We start from the raw sequence: 17,269 nt of genomic DNA, 5'->3' as shown, positions 1-17,269 counted from the left end.
CTCCCTGAGGTCCGTGACAAAAAAACCTACTCAATACCCTCCGTGCAGAAAACGCGTAGGATGTCTGGCCGGATTTTGCAGGTCGACGTTTCCGAAAACTAAAGTGCATAATGTGTAGCACTACTTGCTCTGATCGTGTGGATATGCTGAAATGAAAAAATGGACAACAGTTACTCACCGAAACTCCAAAAGTAGCTCGCGGGTGAATCTGCCAAAACACAAACGAATGCGCGTGATATAAGCATCAACGCGTAGCTCTCTTTGTGGGCAACACACTGCTGCTCTCTGTTTACGATTCCGACCACCGTAGCTCCTGTAGCACACACACACACACACACTCTCTCACTCTCTCGCAGTCTCCCAACGACACAGAAGATCAAATTATTAGAAGTCTCTTTACAAAGCTTTAGATTTTGGTTTATATACTAAACCTTAGAAAACCTAATGTCCGACCAAAATGACCTGATTTGTCCCTAGGCTTCTATAGAGCATAATTACAACACTGTGAGCTGGCTTCGCTCATCCAACAAGCATCTGTGGCCAAAATACAATTGCGGACTTAAAATATGAAGTTCCCGTAAACATTACAAAAGTGGTCGTAATGGCTCAAAATAATAATAACTGGATATTTGATGATGTCCATGAGCTTGTATCTTCACATTACAGCATCCATCTTCATCTTCATCACTTCATCAACATCTTTATTTGGAATCTTTAGAGAATCTTTGAGGAATATTTATGGAATCTTTGTGGAAGCGTTGTTGAAAGGTTGACCTTTCAACATATACACAACCGCAATGGAAACCACGAAAGAGGATGGTAAGGACGTAAGGCATGTTGCATCCCATTACAAAAATTATACTCTCCAAGATCGGAAAATAATAATCGAACAACCTGTTAGGGAACTACAAAAACAAGGCAAATCTTACGAAGGGCCTCGAAACACTAAAAGGGTAGACTTGGCTGAACTAGGAGAAGAGCCTAGACCTGCTTACATTGCAAATGACCTAACAAAAGAAGAAGAAAAGCTTTTGCTGAGCTTGCTAAAGGAATACCGAGATATCTTCGCTTGGTCTTACAAGGATCTCAAGGGTATTGATCCAGAAATCTGCCAACATACTATACCCATGAGAGACGATGCAAAACCAAGTAGACAGAGACCATACACTTATAACAAAGCATTTGCCAGGAAGATCAAAGAAGAGATTGAAAAACTAAAGGAAGTTGAATTCATTTACAAAATTGAACACACAGATTGGGTGTCTCCAATTGTGGTAGTACCTAAGAAGAATGGGAAATTACGAGTGTGTGTTAATCTCAAAAAGGTAAATGCAGCTATCATTAGAGACAACTTTCCTCTTTTAGAACGAGTGGCAAGAAAAGAAGCTTACAGCTTCTTAGATGGCTTTTCAGGATACAATCAACTTTTGGTTGACCCAAAAGATCAACATAAAACTGCTTTTGCAACAGAATGGGGTATATTTGCCTATCGGGTTATGCCGTTTGGGTTAACTAATGCTCTAGCCACATTTCAGAGATTGATGAGCCATGCTTTCAAAGAGTATCTTCGAAAATTCTTAGAAGTATACATGGATGATCTATGCTTACATTCGTCAATCCGGGCTGATCATTTGGAGCACCTCAAAAAGGTATTCGAGAAATGTAGACTTTATAGGATTTGCTTAAATCTTGAAAAGTGCACATTCATGGGAAGACAAGGAAAAATTATTGGACATATCGTGTCTAAAAATGGCATAGCTACTGATATTGAAAATATTTTTGTCATTGCTGATTTGCCTATACCAACAATAGTCAAGGGGATACAAGCCTTCATGGGACATTGTGGATATTACCGACGGTTCATCTACATGTACGCTATAATTGCAAAACCCATGTATAGCTTGATTACACACTTTGAATGGACCGAGGCATGTGAATAATCCTTCATGAAGCTTAATCAAGCTCTCACCTCAGCTCCAATATTGAAAGCACCAGATTGGGATAAGGTATTCCACGTACATGTAGATGCTTCAAACTTTGCTATTGACTGTACACTAGCCCAACCAAGAGATGGGAAAATTGACTTTCCTATTTCTTATGCTAGCCGACAATTGAACATGGCAGAAAATAATTACACCACCACCGAAAGAGAAGGACTAAGAATGATCTATGCCACTAAAAAGTATAGACATTACCTATTAGCCAACAAGTTTGTGCTCTTTGTGGACCACCAAGCTTTGTTGTATTTGGTTAACAAGCCATGCAGCATTGGGAGAATTGTGAGATGGTTCATCATTCTTCTCGAATTTGATTTCACTATGGTTGTAAAAAGAGGCACTACACATCAACGAGCAGATCATTTGTCAAGGATTGTTTCAAGGGAATCACCTAAAGGGGTAGACGATGATCTACTAGATGCCTATTTGTATAATCTACCAGATGCCTATTTGTATAATGATACCCAGATGGTCGGACATTGTGTCATTGATGACAATAGTTCAAGTGGATTCACAAATATCACTTCCTATCTACAATTGATTTAACTGAGCATGCAGTCAGTCATTTCACATACAAGAAGGCAACAAGTCAAGCATTGACAGCAGGAATAGTGACAATCAAAGGATGCAACAAGAATCCAACTCCAACATTGGGAGTAGTCAACTTGAACGTGGTAGTATATGGATGTTCATGTCCGCATTAGTTTGTATGCTTGCCAGATGAACACATGAATGAGACGATGATTCTTGGAATTCCCTGGATGCGTACATACAAAGCAGTACCAGGTTGGGAGACGAATCAACTAAAGCTGTCACCTAAAGGTGGGCAACTCATTGTTCCAATTGCACCAAAGCAAGGAGGAATGCAAAATAAGCAATCAGCAAACCAATCCACGAAGCCAATCTTCTCCATCCCCTCGACAATCAAATGCTACAGGTACCATGCAAGGAGTCAGGAAGATTTGGGTACCAAAAGCACAGCTTAAGGATAAACCAATTCAAATCTCGGTACCTAAAACTTCACCGAAGAAACAAAAAGAAGGTTCCATGGATTCGAACACAGAATTGAGTATCTCCGAGCAAGGAACCTAACATGAAAAGGGTTTGGAAGAAAAAAGAGCACTTATCTTCTCCACAAACCATGAAACCAATCAAGCAGTGGCAAGTTAAGTCTCAACAGACTCCACCACACCATGCAGCACCACGTCGACCAAGCTACCAATGGAGAGAAAAATCTCGACAACAGTCTAAAGTGCTACCAACAGCTTAAGCAATCAGAGTGCTAAAGCACCCTGATGGTACAATCAAACAAAGATAACAAAAACTATAAGATTTTCTCTTTGGAAGACATCAGCAACAGCAAACCTCGACATCGGAAACCCTTGAGTTAATTACTCAAGATCTAGCTCTTGCACAACATATTGGTTTGCATTGCATCGATCTTCATATCATGCTAGAGCCAATCACGGCTATGCATAGACACAATTCTTCAACCCATGCACGCAGTCGTCCCGGAGTACTCCATCTAAGAGGGATGGAAGGCACTAAATACTAAGTAATTAAGGGCAATGTTTGAAGAGGGAGGAAAATTTCCATGTTAACGTGTGATTTTTTACAAAATTACCTAATAATGCCCTTATAATTCATCATCAAGGAAAATTTCATTGATAATATCTTCCCGATGAGTGTAAATAGTGTATATACTATCAGAAAATCATCAAAAATAGTCATTTTTGGGTATTTTTAATCATTTTGTTGATAAGGAAGCCTAAAAATGGTAAAATCCAACCAAAAAAAATATAGCTATGTTTTTCAAGGGATTTTCTTAATTATTGGATTTTTACTTTACTTTTTTAGAGAATTTTGCTATTTTTTTTATTTTTTTCAAATAAACATGTCAAAATTAATAATAAATAACAGGAAAGATCAGATGGAAAAATGGAAGACACGATGGTGATCGGAAGGACAAGGCAAACAAGCACAAAAATTTTCAACGAAATCAGAAGACGAAAGCGGGAAGCCTAAATTAGGCGGCCAAGCCTACTTTTGCAAAATTCTTGCAGAATGAGCTACAATAATCTGATCAGAGAAATTTTTGAGTATAACATAGATTTCACGGTTTAGTAAAACTAACAGGGGAATCTGGGAAAATTTGGTTTGTGAAGTCCAGGTATAGATATCCAGGGTAGGCTAAAACCACCTCATTTCCACTTGGAGCCTTTGCAGAGAGAGATTTCGGCCTCTTTCACACGACATTTTCGGAGCCCAAAGTTTACTTTTTTCAGCGCCGTCCCACACGAGACATGAGGGGTAAGTTCTTTACTCGATAATGATCCATTTTGTACGGCCGGCAGCTAGTCTAAAGCCTTAGAAAAAACCCTAGAACTGAGCAGTGCACGAAGACCTACGACCTAAAACTGACCATATCGACCTGCTAGCTTGACCAAATCGGATGGGATTTGAACCATAGCATGCCCTAACATAATAGAACCTTTCTATACCATCAGATGACCATTCGACTGGGGTCAAGGTGGTCCCCAGAAGAAAAGTTAGGTTTTTGGAAAATGCCAGAATTTCGACATGACTCCACAGATGGCTTGCAAATGAGGTTCATATAAAAATGTATATGATTGGTTTGGTGAAATCCATCAAACAAAGCCCTCAAAAATCAAAAAACGGCTCGAAGGTTACAAAGCGTCAAATTCGATATACGAGGCCAAACTGACTCCAAATGAGCCAGAATTGGTGGACTGGTAGCTTCACGACTATGTTACGGACAAGTCCAAAGCCTCAAAGTTGACTGACCAACCCAACAGACAGAGTAACCACAAAAAATGGTGATTTCAGAGTCGAAAGAGCACAAAGTGACATCGGCATGACCAAACTTGACCAAATTCAATTTAGGACTTGCATTAGGTGTATGAAACATGTCTAGGTCAAAATTGGTGAGTTTTGTAAAGTTTTTGTCACTGAAGTTAATAATTGTGATTTTTTACTTTTGCATCATTTTTTCTTGGAAATTGTCAAATCACTTCACCTATCATGTGTACACACCTATTACATGCCAAAAATCAAGTATGAGCCAAACTGACCACCCATTACTTGTAAAATTGCCAAAAAACGCAAAGAAGTCTTTGCAAGCCAAAATTTGGGTTATGAACAACTTTTCTTAATCCAAATCATCTCATACCTCATACCCAAGGTCTATGCCATGCCTAGAACCAATTTGTACAAAAAAATATCAATTTTGGAAGAAAAGTTAATAATCGCGATTATTTACTTTTTGGCTAAAATTGGAAAATTTTGATGTTTGGCCATCAAACATCCAAAGTACATGTTGTGATAAGCCCACTAGCCAAATTTGAATCAATTTGAATTTTAAAATCTCAAATTTCCTTTATATATACTGTTTCAGAGATCGAAAGCCAAAATCTGGTACCATTTTCAACCTTGTGCATCCAAATGAGCCCATATTTCCCTCAAAGCATGTATTTGGGTTGCAAATTTTTGTTTTGACCATATAGTTTTGTTCCTTGCATGATTCTATGCATCTTTGCTTGTTCAAAAATTGATTTGAAGCAATTTGGTCCAGATTATCAGCATTTCAGTCTAAAGGGACATTCTAGAGAAAAATCCGACAAATCTGCTAACTTTGCACTCTATTCACTGAACAGGAGCAATGCAAGCAGCGGAGAAGACCAAGAAGAAGCTAAACCAAAAAGAGAAACTACAAGAACTACCTACGTATCAACTGGACCCCAAGTCAGTCAAAGCGGCAAAAGCATCCTATCTTTCTAAAGAACAATTGTAAGAGCACCACACTACGACCTTCACTGGAAGATTCAAGAGTGAAGAAGAGAATCAGGTGGAGTTGCAGCTCCTGCCTAAAGAGGTCTATGATGTAGCTGCAAAGCCAGATACCAAAGAGGCTAACCGCAGGTTGGGGCTCAGGCATTTCTACGAACAAGAGCCTTGCGGAGTGGACTTTTGGAAAGCTTACAAGCTTCTGTCCACAATCAAAGAAGACGGAACCGCCCAGATATCAGACACCCAAGGGAACAAGGTCGAGGTAGTAATCACAAAAGAAATAGTGGCAGAAGCACTCAGATTGCCCACTGAAGGAATGACCATGCGGGCAAGAGACAGGAAAACCGTATGTACATTTACCAAGGAGACAACCGCGGCCACATTCGCCAATCTTATCCACAAACAGGTGGAAGAGCCAGCCTGTTTGTACCATCAACACTTCCATTTTCTAGCAAAAATGCCACCAAGGTACACGACACCAAATCACACAGTGGCCACCACCTTCACTCAGGTTCTTAAGTCAACAACAAGGCAGCCTGTGGACCACGCGCAATTTGTCTTGACAACCTTGAAGGGCACCAATAAGGAGGGTAAAATAACATACTTGGGCGCGCCAAAAGTGTTGAAAAGAATAGCCTATCATGCCATCGGCATGGTTGACAACCTACCGCCTGCCCCTGATCAGAATACATGGATCTTGGCAGCACAACCCTCTCCAAGAGCTACAAGATCAGGTAAAAGATCTTTTAAATCAGGTGATGAATCAGATGATAGCTCACCAGAGCAGCACAACAGTGAGAGCTTTGACAACGAAGAAAACAGAGCTCGGAGGGAAGAGATGAAGAGGAAAGTTGTGGCTGCCCACCAAGAGGAGCCAACTCAAAAACAAGTGTGCTTCGAAAGAGAAAAATAGGCTTACCAACATAGTAGGCAAGCACAAGGAAAGGACCCAGAAAAGTGGGTACCCGCAGGACTGAAAGGACCTCGAACAAAGCATCATACAAGAAAAGAGGTAGATAATCCAACAGATTATTTAGAAATAATGTACCAAGAGGCCGAAGCCCTAAATCTGATAGAGGTATAAGAAATGGCAAAGAAAGTTGAGGAAATGGCTACTCAAGAGCAAAGCCAGGGATCTCCCCGACCCACCTCACCACCACCAAAACAACAGGACCATCCCATGCCTAGCCCACCACCATCACCACCAGGCCAAGGTACCAATGAAGAAGCAGAGATTCAAAAAGAAAAAGATTGTGAATCCACCCAGCGAACAAAATCTACACAAAAAGCTGACCACACAGAAGGACATGAGGAAAAAGAAGCCGATCCAGAACTGGAGCAGGCAACAAAAGAAACTCAAAAGCGAGCGGAAGAAACTGATGAGGAAGTAGATACAAAAAAAGAGCATACCACTACACATGAGACGGAGCCCGAGCCAGAGAAGGTAGAAAGGCCAGCACCTGAAGAGATGGTAAGGGTTGAGACCACACCATCTACTTCCACTAAGCCAGAAACTACCGAGGCATCAAAGCCTCAGGATGGCCATGGAGAAGACAACCATCTACCTCTACAAAATCACCAGCAATTACGACACAGTAAGAAGCAGCACATGAGGCTGTAGGCACATCCCAGCTGGTAAGATAGGAGGAGTGGCAGTCCAATGACAAAGTTATAATAGAGGTCAACGAGTATGCAAGGTAGATGCAAGACATGACGGAGAAACTCCGCTCAACAGCCTTAAACCACAACACAAAGGCCAAGGAACTAGAAATGGTGATCGACGCTCTTCAAGGAGAGCTCAACGATAGGATGATTATCATCATTGATCTCCAAAGGCAAGTGCAATAGCTGAAGGCAGAGGTGGGACATCATCAGATAGCCAGGGATAAAAAACAAAAAGAAATGGAGGATTTAGGTGACCTCCTCACTAAGTTATCTGATGCCTGCAAAACAAAAGACGAGAAGCTAATAGAAGTCACAAATAAACTTCTTATCACCTCTCTGTCAGCTCAGAAAATTCAAGTACAACTAGATGTAGCCAATGCTTCTCTGCAATATTCCGAACAGAGAATCAATGATCATGCTATTTTCTTGCGGCAAATCAGAGAAAATCCAGCCGTGGCCTCGATCAAGGGAACTGACGAAGTGTACAAGGCACTTGAAAAGAAAAACAAGGATTTAGAACTGGAATTAAAACTTGAACAATCACAGCACAGAGACCTGGCATTGATGCAGGTTCAAAGAGAGGAGGAGCTCCTAAAGGAGATAGCAGAACTCAAACGGATAAATCAGCTCCTCAGAGATGGAAAGCCAGACACACAGGAAGAGACAGGCACTTCAGAGCCGCCCCAAATAAACATTCCCTCGGCCTCGTTTGCTGCATTTGAGATGCATTCCACAGTAGAGCAGAGTGGTGATGAGGATTTTCAGGTCCACATCACAGACGAAGATACAGTGCCAATGGTCCAACTGCCAAAATTTGAAGAAGACGCACTGAAGGAGAAAATCACCTTAGAGGTGGATGAGCAGTGGAAGGCCGTTATGGATTGGGAGTTGAGAGTTTTACACTCTATCAACGTCACTCAACTCACTCCCAATCAAATCAACGCTCAATGGCACCAACTATCCCTGCCGTACCCTCTCATCAAGGTAGAACTTTTACAGGTAAAAGAAAGGCTGTACAAGGATATGCAAGAAGATGGTGCAGATAAAGACCACCTGAAGTGGAGGTTAAGCTGGCTGAACAAGAATCCGAGATACTTGATTCTGTTCACAAGAGCACCTGTAGCCTTACAAAAAGATCCAACATTCTGTCCTGTACCCTGGGGGATTCACTATGGATTTTCGTATGGTATCACGTGAGTGTACAAGAGGGGGGTTTTTAGAGGTCAGACATAAGTGTGTACAATGGGGGTAACCCCCCATTATTTCATGCTTGTACCGTATGCATAAGGGAGGGGGAAACCTACCCCGCGGGGGGGTGGGGGATATTAAGTGCTTATGCCATAAGACACATGCCCTAACAAACCAATTAAAGAATCTTTTACATGAGACTGCTGTTCTTGGTATTTCAAAGAGTTATTTTACTCCACTAGAAAACTAAGATAGCTATACCAATGAGAAGATATGGTACCTCCCTGTCCTCTCCCTTAGCTAGCATCTTTAAGACTTGTTCAACAAGATTCTAGATTTATTGGGGTCGATGCTACCATAAACTTGACTAATCTTCTTCTATGTAGCCACTAGGCATCAATATCTTGGACATCCAGACCCTCAGGAACCTCTTCAACATCATCATACAATACCACCATCTGCATAGCCTTTGTGTCCACATCTGCACCCTCATTTTATTTATTGTTGTCTTCTTGCACATCATCCAAGTCACTCTTCTCTTCTTCTTCTTCGTATGCAAACTCAATAGCAACACCAATGGCATGATCGAGAGCTTCTCCTACTCCCAAGATACCAGCTTTATCATTGTAATCTATAATAAGTTTTGCAATCTTTGCATGTGCGTGCATTGTTTAGTAGCTTTTCAAACTCTTTCTTCTCACCTAGATCCTTGGTGTTGTCATTATTAAGGACAACTAGAACTTTATCAGCTACCCTATGTAAAATATCTTGGGGTTGATCGCAATATTGATGTTGTATGAGGTTCAGAAGTGCTTCCCTCTCGTGTATCCCCTAAGTGGAGGGGCCTTAGTCATGTGATACGCCTATGTATCACCAAGGCTGACAAGGTATAATGGGAGAAGGGATTCCGGCTCCCTCCCCCGGACACATGGCAAAAGGAGAATCCTCCGGCCAGTGTTTCCTGCGCTAGCCAACTGTGCGAGACACATAGAGAAAGAAGTTGCTTTGCGTGCAAATAAAGGGGGGGGGGGGGGAGAGAGAGAGAGAGAGAGAGAGAGAGAGAGAGAGAGAGAGAGAGAGAGAGAGAGAGTTCCTAGAGATTAAGGGAAAATTACCAAAATACCCCTCTAATTTATGAAAATTCCCAAAATCCTCAAATTTCAAAAATTCCCAAAACACCCCCAATATTTTGTCACAAATTCCAAAATGCCCTTCAATTTTTCCAAATTTCCCAAAATACCCTTAATTGTGAGACTAAATTTTTTGAAAGACGGAAAAATTTGTAGCTTTTCGTAAGAAGACTGATTGTCTATCAATACAAGATGCTAAAACTAGAATTTGGGTATGTTACGCAGGCTTTGGGGATGAATTTCTTCATGATTATTAGACATAATTGTCCCTTTGCAAGGTAATTTGTGACAAATTACATGCTAAGCACTCCAAACGGATCTCAATTGTTAAAAAGGAATAAAAATTAGAAAATCTTGAGCAATACAACCAAAATAGATACAAGGGTATTTTGGAAATTTCCACAAATTAGAGGGTATTTTGATATTTTTCTTTAAAAAAATATATTGCAGCTAGTTTGTAATGCATGGCCGCCCGCCACCAAAAAGTGACGTGCAGGCATGTTTTCATAGCCTAAGTCTGAAGAGTTTGAGGGCGGGAAACGGTAGGTAGCAATATGCAACTCAAGACAGGGAGAGGGCTCAACCCTACTTGTTGCTCCCCTTCTGGCCATGGAAGAAGAAGGGTCAGTGAAGGGAACAATCCCAATTCTAAAGCTGGGGAGATGGGTCATAGGACTTTTAGCCATGCAGTGTCTCCTTTGAAAGTTGCAATCCATCAATCTTATTCCCAACATGAAGAGCAACACTTGTCAGAGGGATCTACGATCTCCCCAGACATGCTCTACTCGCACCTTGTTGACCGATTCCCTGCACATAACAGTGAGATCAACCAGCTCCTTGGCTTGCTTGGAGAGCCTTGTCATTTGCGGTTCCCTCTCTTTTGTCTATGGTGGAGCTTCCACAGGTAAAACCTCCATTCTGCTGGTCTAGCCTGCTCGTCAATACTGCTATGGTGGAGCTTTTGCCAATACTGCTCGTCTTTACTTGAACCTGCAGGTAAGAGATTTTTGGTCATAAGGATATTGTACTTTGCCTAGATTATTGCATTTATTCTTCATGCATCCCTTTATTGGCTTCTGGGGTTAAGGATCATTTAGTAAGTATTGCAGTTCTGTGGTGCTATTTTGTGCTTGTTCTGGCAGGCCAGCCAAGCCTTTTGTCATTAATGCTCAAACCGTTTTCAGGTCAGATTGTGGAATGTCGAAACAGTACATTGTGTAGCCATTGCTGAGGGACATAGGGCATCTATAGCTAGGAGCTCTAGCTTTCTCCAAGAAGACTAAAAAATTTCTTGTCAGTGGAAGCACGTACTTTTAGAATTGTTTTAGCAGCATTTGTTCCGAGAAGAATGTTGATATTTTTGCACATACCAGTGATCACACCATCAAAGTCTGGAATGCCACTGGCTTGGAAGAGAGGGCCAGTAAAGACTGGCCAATACTACTTTCATCACTAACAACAGGCTGCCCATGACAAAGACATAAACTCCATAGCTATTGCTCCAAATGACAACATGGTTTGTACTTGTTCATAGGTAAGGACACAACTACTTTATGCATTGGAATGACATCACAAAATTTCAATCGTCATTATTTTTTGCAATTGTTTCAGGATAGAATTGCTCGCATATGGAGGCTTCTAGAGCTACTCCCAAATGTCACACTGCCTGGGCATAAAAAGGGTATCTGGTGAATGCAATTTTCTCATGTGGACCAATGTGTTAACAGCATCTAGTGACAAAATTGTCTGCATATGGGCTCTCTCGGATGGGTCTTGTCTTAAAACATTTGAAGGCCACACAACCAATGTACTCAAAGCATCTTTTCTCTCATGAGGAATACAAATCATATCTGCAGGTAGTTTTTGACATGTCTTGTGGAAGGACTTCAACATTGTGCATAATGTTTTGTGGATGACCTTAAACATTACGCACCATGATAATGTCTTGTGGAAGCAACATTGCACACCATGACAAGGTCTCAGTGGGCTTATTTATGAACTGATTGTAGGAGTTGATGGCTTGTTAAAACTGTGGACCAAACACGTTTGATCGTCATGAGGACAAGGTGCATGTTTGTAGTTTGAATTTTTGGGCATCACTAGTGATAAGTAGTTTAGTCGAGGAAAATCAGCTTCTTATTTTCTATTATTTTGCAGATCTGGGCTTTAGATGTTTGTGCACCTAATGAAATGCTTGCTGGTGGTGGTAGTGATTCAGTTATAAACTTGTGGATGGACTCTACTCAAGAGGATGAAGAGGAGGCATTGCGCAAAGAGGTGCCAAGTCATCTCAACTAAGAGTTTATGTGATCGTGAAGCTTTAATTTCTATCAGTTTTACTTTTCTTTAGGAAGAAGAGACCTTGAAAGATCAAGATTTGTCCAATTCTCTAGCAAATACTGACTATGCAATTGCATTGCAACTTACGTTTGAGCTGAAACAACCTTTTAAGCTCCTGAATATCTTTATTGAGCTTTTCAGGTTGGTTCATAACTGATCTTTGATGTTGTGGCCTCATTCCTTGGTCATGAATATCTGTGTTGGCACAGGTACACAATGTTCTGGAAAAATTAGATAAAGAACACCTTCGATTACTATTATCTTATGTTCGAGAATGGAACACAAAACCCAAGTTTTGCCATGCTGCTCAACGTGTGCTTTCATAGCTTTTTTATGCTTTTCCTCCAAAAAAGTTGTTGGAGATGAGTTCATGCTGCTTCAAATTCAACCAGCACATCTCTTTATTTTACTTATGAAGCTTCTCTACCTACTCTTTTTTAGGTATCTGGTCTTCGTGAGTGTTGGAGGCTCGCCATAGCATAGGCAATCTCTCACAAATCTATCAATCCGGAGAGAGAGAGAGCATGACCCGGCTAGGGCTTGGAGGCATCACACAAAGAATGTGCAAGAGCGTTATTGGATGCAAAGATTGAGAGGATTCAAGAGCCATTAGAAAATTTCGTAGGTCATTTGGACGGCCTTGTAAGAAATTGTATTTCTCTCTCTAGAAACTTTTTATAAAATGCACTTGCACCTTGTGAGTACGTCCAAAAGGACAACCAGACACTCTAAAAAGTAGATTTATATTCCCAATCGTCCTTGAAAACGGTCACTTTTTTATTTAATGCGAGCGTCTTTTTCAAGAGGCAGGTGCGGCGCATTCAATGCAGCTTACGTCATCACTAAAAGTTAAAAAGTCACAAACTATCAAATAGTGATAGATTTTGAGGCTTTTGACACCACCAATGCGTCCGGAACGCCAAAATACCCTAAAAACGAATGTCTACTTGCCTCATTCCGACAACCGGAGAGGCAAAAAATGTCAAAAAACCCCCAAAAATGGGCTTTTTACTTAAGGCGCGCGAGGAGGCATTTCTAAATTCTAGAATGCCCCTCTGCGCGCCGTTAGTACAAAGGTCCTTTTGGTGATTTTTGGACACTTATCTTTCCAGAATGCCCCTTTTTAGAGGTTTTTGGACATTTTCCTCTCAAAAAGCTCCCTAAAAAGAGGAAAAAAGGGCTTTTTACTAACGGCGCGCGAGGAGGCATTCCAAAATTCTAGAATGCCCCTCTGCGCGTCGTTAGTACAAAGCTCCTTTTAGTGATTTTTGGACACTTATCTTTCCAGAAAGCCCCTTTTTAGAGGTTTTTGAACATTTTCCTCTCAAAAAGCTCCCTAAAAAGAGGAAAAAGGGGCTTTTTACTAACGGCGCGCGAGGAGGCATTACAAAATTTTGGAATGGCCCCTCGCGCGCCGTTAGTAAAATGTTCTTTTAGGGCTTTTTGACATTTTTTTGCCTCTTTCGATGTCTGAGCGAGGCAATTGGACATTCATTTCTAGGAGATATGTGCGTTCCGGACGCATTGACAATATCAAAAGTTTCAAAATCTTCCACCACTTGATAGTTTTGTGACTTTTTGAGTTCTAGTGATGACGTAGCCCGTATCAAATGCACCGCATCTACCTTCTGAAAAAGGTGCGCGCATTAAATGAAAGAGAGTGCTCGTCTTCAAGGACCACTAGATTATTAAATGAGGAGAGGGACACCTTTTATATTTTTGTTAATATCAATCTATTTTTCTACGTAATGTAGGCTCTTCTCTCATTGGAGGAGCTTATTTTCCTCTCTCTTCCAAAAGGCCCTCCAAAAGACCTCCGAAATCTCTTAATGGTGCATCCTCCAATGCAAATAGAAATCATCCCAAACAACTAGTGCTAATCGCACATCAAGCATCAATTTCAAGAAATCATCTACACACATCATGCAACAAAGTGAAACACACTAATCTTGGAATCTCTCAAGCACAACTCTAATTACATGCATTGACGATTAAGCACACAAGATCGCATTCAGTCGGCCACCCCAACCATGCCCATCATGGTGTCCAAATCAAGTCACACATAATCAAATTAAGCTCAAGGCTTCTTAAACCTACACACACACAATCACACCATTAGAGGACAACTCTAATCCCTCAATCACGAGTACACTCACTCCGCTTAATCGAGAGAGTTAGATAAGGACTCCACTAATCAGAGAAGCTTAGCATAAGTAAGAGTTAGATTAGAGAAGATCAACACTTCAAAACAATGAAGGAAAGTAGATAAACATGATTGACAACATAATGAAGACTAGATTAATTAAGAGAGGATTACACTAATTACATGTGATTAGCACTAGCCTTCTAAGCATGGGCATTAAGCTCAAAGGCTAGGCCATCAAGACCTCCTCTAGGGAGAGAGTTCTCAAAAGGACCACTCAAGAATGACCTCTCATTAAGCATAGGGCTCTTTTATAGTTTTGGACCTCAAACCCTTCAACTATGGGATAAAGTGAGCTCTCTAGCCTAGACTCATACAACTTTGGAACTCCTAAATGAGCCCAAGCCCTATACAATGAAAAGTAAATACTGTGCACTATGGCACATCCACAACTTGTGCATAATTGGTGTAGCCCTTAGCCGCTTCTAACAGTGAGCTCATTGAAGGCATTTTGCCTTACATTGAACGAGTAGGCTTGACTGGATACATAGGAGTACTTTCCTTTTGGATTACACACTCGCATCAATGTCGGTACTGAATCCTTTGGAAACTCACAACCCCTCTATCAGAAAGTCAAACACAAACAAAGAGGAATTACCTCACGTGTCTAGTGTAGCTGGTCTCTTTGTGGATTTATCTTTCATTAAAGGTATTTGAATTTTTTGTACTAGACCATGGATGTAGGGCAGGTTGCAAGAGCTAAGAATCGATCACTATCCTTGACCCTCTCACTCATACATTTCAAGTCTGAGCAAGGTGGAGACACTTTCTAGGGTAACATGGGTATTTTCAAGGATGGCAAAGGTGCCTCCCCTTCTTCTTGGGACACAATCGATTCTTTCTACAATCGATGATGATTGGCAGGTGAAGCATAAGCGTTGGAGTATCAAGATATTCGCAGGGGAGAATTGTTTATGAACTAATATTTTTCCTTAGTAATCAACAATGAGTAGGCAAAGGTATGGGCTAATCTTTTATGGAGTAACAAAGTGCTTCTTGCTGGCCATCTTTGACAAGTCTATACTACAACTCTGAGGCTTGAAGCATTAGTTTTTTGTGACGGCATCAACACTAGCATGCTGACACATAGACTGTGTGCTATATGTTTGGTGTGTGTCTATGTGGTGAGAGCAGTAGACAAGACTTTTTAATATCATAGGGACAATTTCAAAAGGCCTCAAATGTCTATCGAATGAGTCTTGAACTCAAGGCTTTCTATTCAAGTGAGAACTCAAAAAACCAATCTACCACACTTGGGACTGATGTCTTTGATCAGGCAGGTAGGAGCATTGAGCAAGGATGACATAGCTGAGATTATGATTGCATGTGTTATGTCATGGGCTATATGGTGGTTTTCAATATAGATGACATGGTTCTCTTTCTCTAATTCATTGTGACTGTTGAGATATGGTGTCTCTTATGTTTTATTTCATAGCTCTTCAAAAAATGGATTGGCCTTTGTGAATGTCATGCTAGACTATGAAATTAACCAGATTCGTCCTTGATGCAACTAGTGTGGGATTATTGCATCCTTTGCTACATATCGAATTGGGACAGAAGCTTCTTCCTAAGACCATCATGTGATGGGATGGCCCTTCATTAGTGTTTGGCTCAATTAGTGTCTTTTGGAAAGTTTGTCTATTTGTGCTCTAAAATGAAATGGTGCCTACACAGGTTTTCGTCAAAAAATACTACAAACCCAATAATGGTTCCGATGCACTTGTACATGTATGTGTGTGATAGTTCTTTGTAAGTGAGGTGAACTCAAAATTTTCCCTTCCTACAGGAAGGGTAAGAAATTTTCGGCACTACAATCTACACGTTTGTTCGTTTGCAATTCAACATGTATTTTTGCAAAAGCATGTGTTTTTAAAATTGTCATGTTACTAGTATACTTAAAATAGTGGGTCGTTATATTCCGCAGAAAATCCGTATGAGGGGGGATGGCTCATTGCAAGAATGGCCATATCTTTTTCATATGCAGGGGGTAGGTTAGCATATAAGATTTCGTACATAGGGGGGTTTCTCTAGTTTACATGCACGCAGGTGACATCCCCCCATGATTAATAGTGAATCCCCAGGGTCCTGTACCCAGAGTAAGGACATGGCAAGCACATGAAGCACTACAAAAGAAGAGGCAAACTTGGCCCAACTTCCCCAGGCTTCCAGCTCCAGAGAGAGGCCAAGCGACGGAGGAATACATGGTGAAAACCCTAATGGGCGCCATGTCATTCTTCAAGAGTCTGCCAGATCTCTCCCGTGCAATGCTATATAAGATCTGTAGGATGCTACTCACATGCATACAAGTTTTCAATGAGCCTGAGCAGACAGGAGCCCCATGGCTCTCATTCTTGGAAGGAAACAAAGGCTTATGCTACGATCTGAGTGGGCAACATTCAGAAGAAATCCTTTACGGATTATATGCCAGATGCATGTTCCTGCCCTCACATAATATGCTGGCCTTTGAAGAAGCATTCTACAATGGATTCTTCACCTGGCGAACGTAGATATTTGTGCCGGTGATAAGCAACCTCACATCCAGATTTGTAGGCTACTCAGTAGTGGAATTGAAGAATCAAGTCACCATGCAATTTCTGCAAGTGCCTGACAAAGAACGCAGAATCAGATACCAAAAGGCACTGGAAGCCCTTAAATACCGCCTTGCCCGCTGTCAACCTGAAGACTACTTCAGCCCATAAAGCTGTGTCAAGGGACGACACACACGAGGAGGGGGGAATGTTAGCAGCAAGCTAATGCGGATACCAATTTTCGGAGTTCTCCTTGTAAAACAATTATTATTTTGATAAATCGGGAATATTGTAACTCCTATTTTCTTGGTAAACTTTGTGATTTTGAGCCGGGGCTATAAGCTTCCAGATTGTATCAGCCAGTCAATTCCCAGCTTTGTTAAAAATCCAGATTGTTAGTTTTGACCACTC

The 17,269-nt window shown here is 41.1% G+C and overlaps 1 pseudogene; it reads left to right on the top strand.

Moving 5' to 3' along the window:
• Positions 1-4,300: 4,300 nt before the first annotated feature.
• LOC147417619 (protein TORMOZ EMBRYO DEFECTIVE-like) lies at positions 4,301-14,987 on the top strand (annotated as a pseudogene).
• The last annotated feature ends 2,282 nt before the right edge of the window (positions 14,988-17,269 follow it).

The sequence above is a fragment of the Adiantum capillus-veneris genome, chromosome 30 (assembly GCF_014529385.1).
Source record: "Adiantum capillus-veneris isolate H3 chromosome 30, ASM1452938v2, whole genome shotgun sequence".
NCBI lineage: Eukaryota > Viridiplantae > Streptophyta > Polypodiopsida > Polypodiales > Pteridaceae > Adiantum > Adiantum capillus-veneris.
The sequence above is the reverse complement of the archived record's forward strand: the minus strand, read 5'-3'. Positions and strand labels throughout refer to the sequence as shown.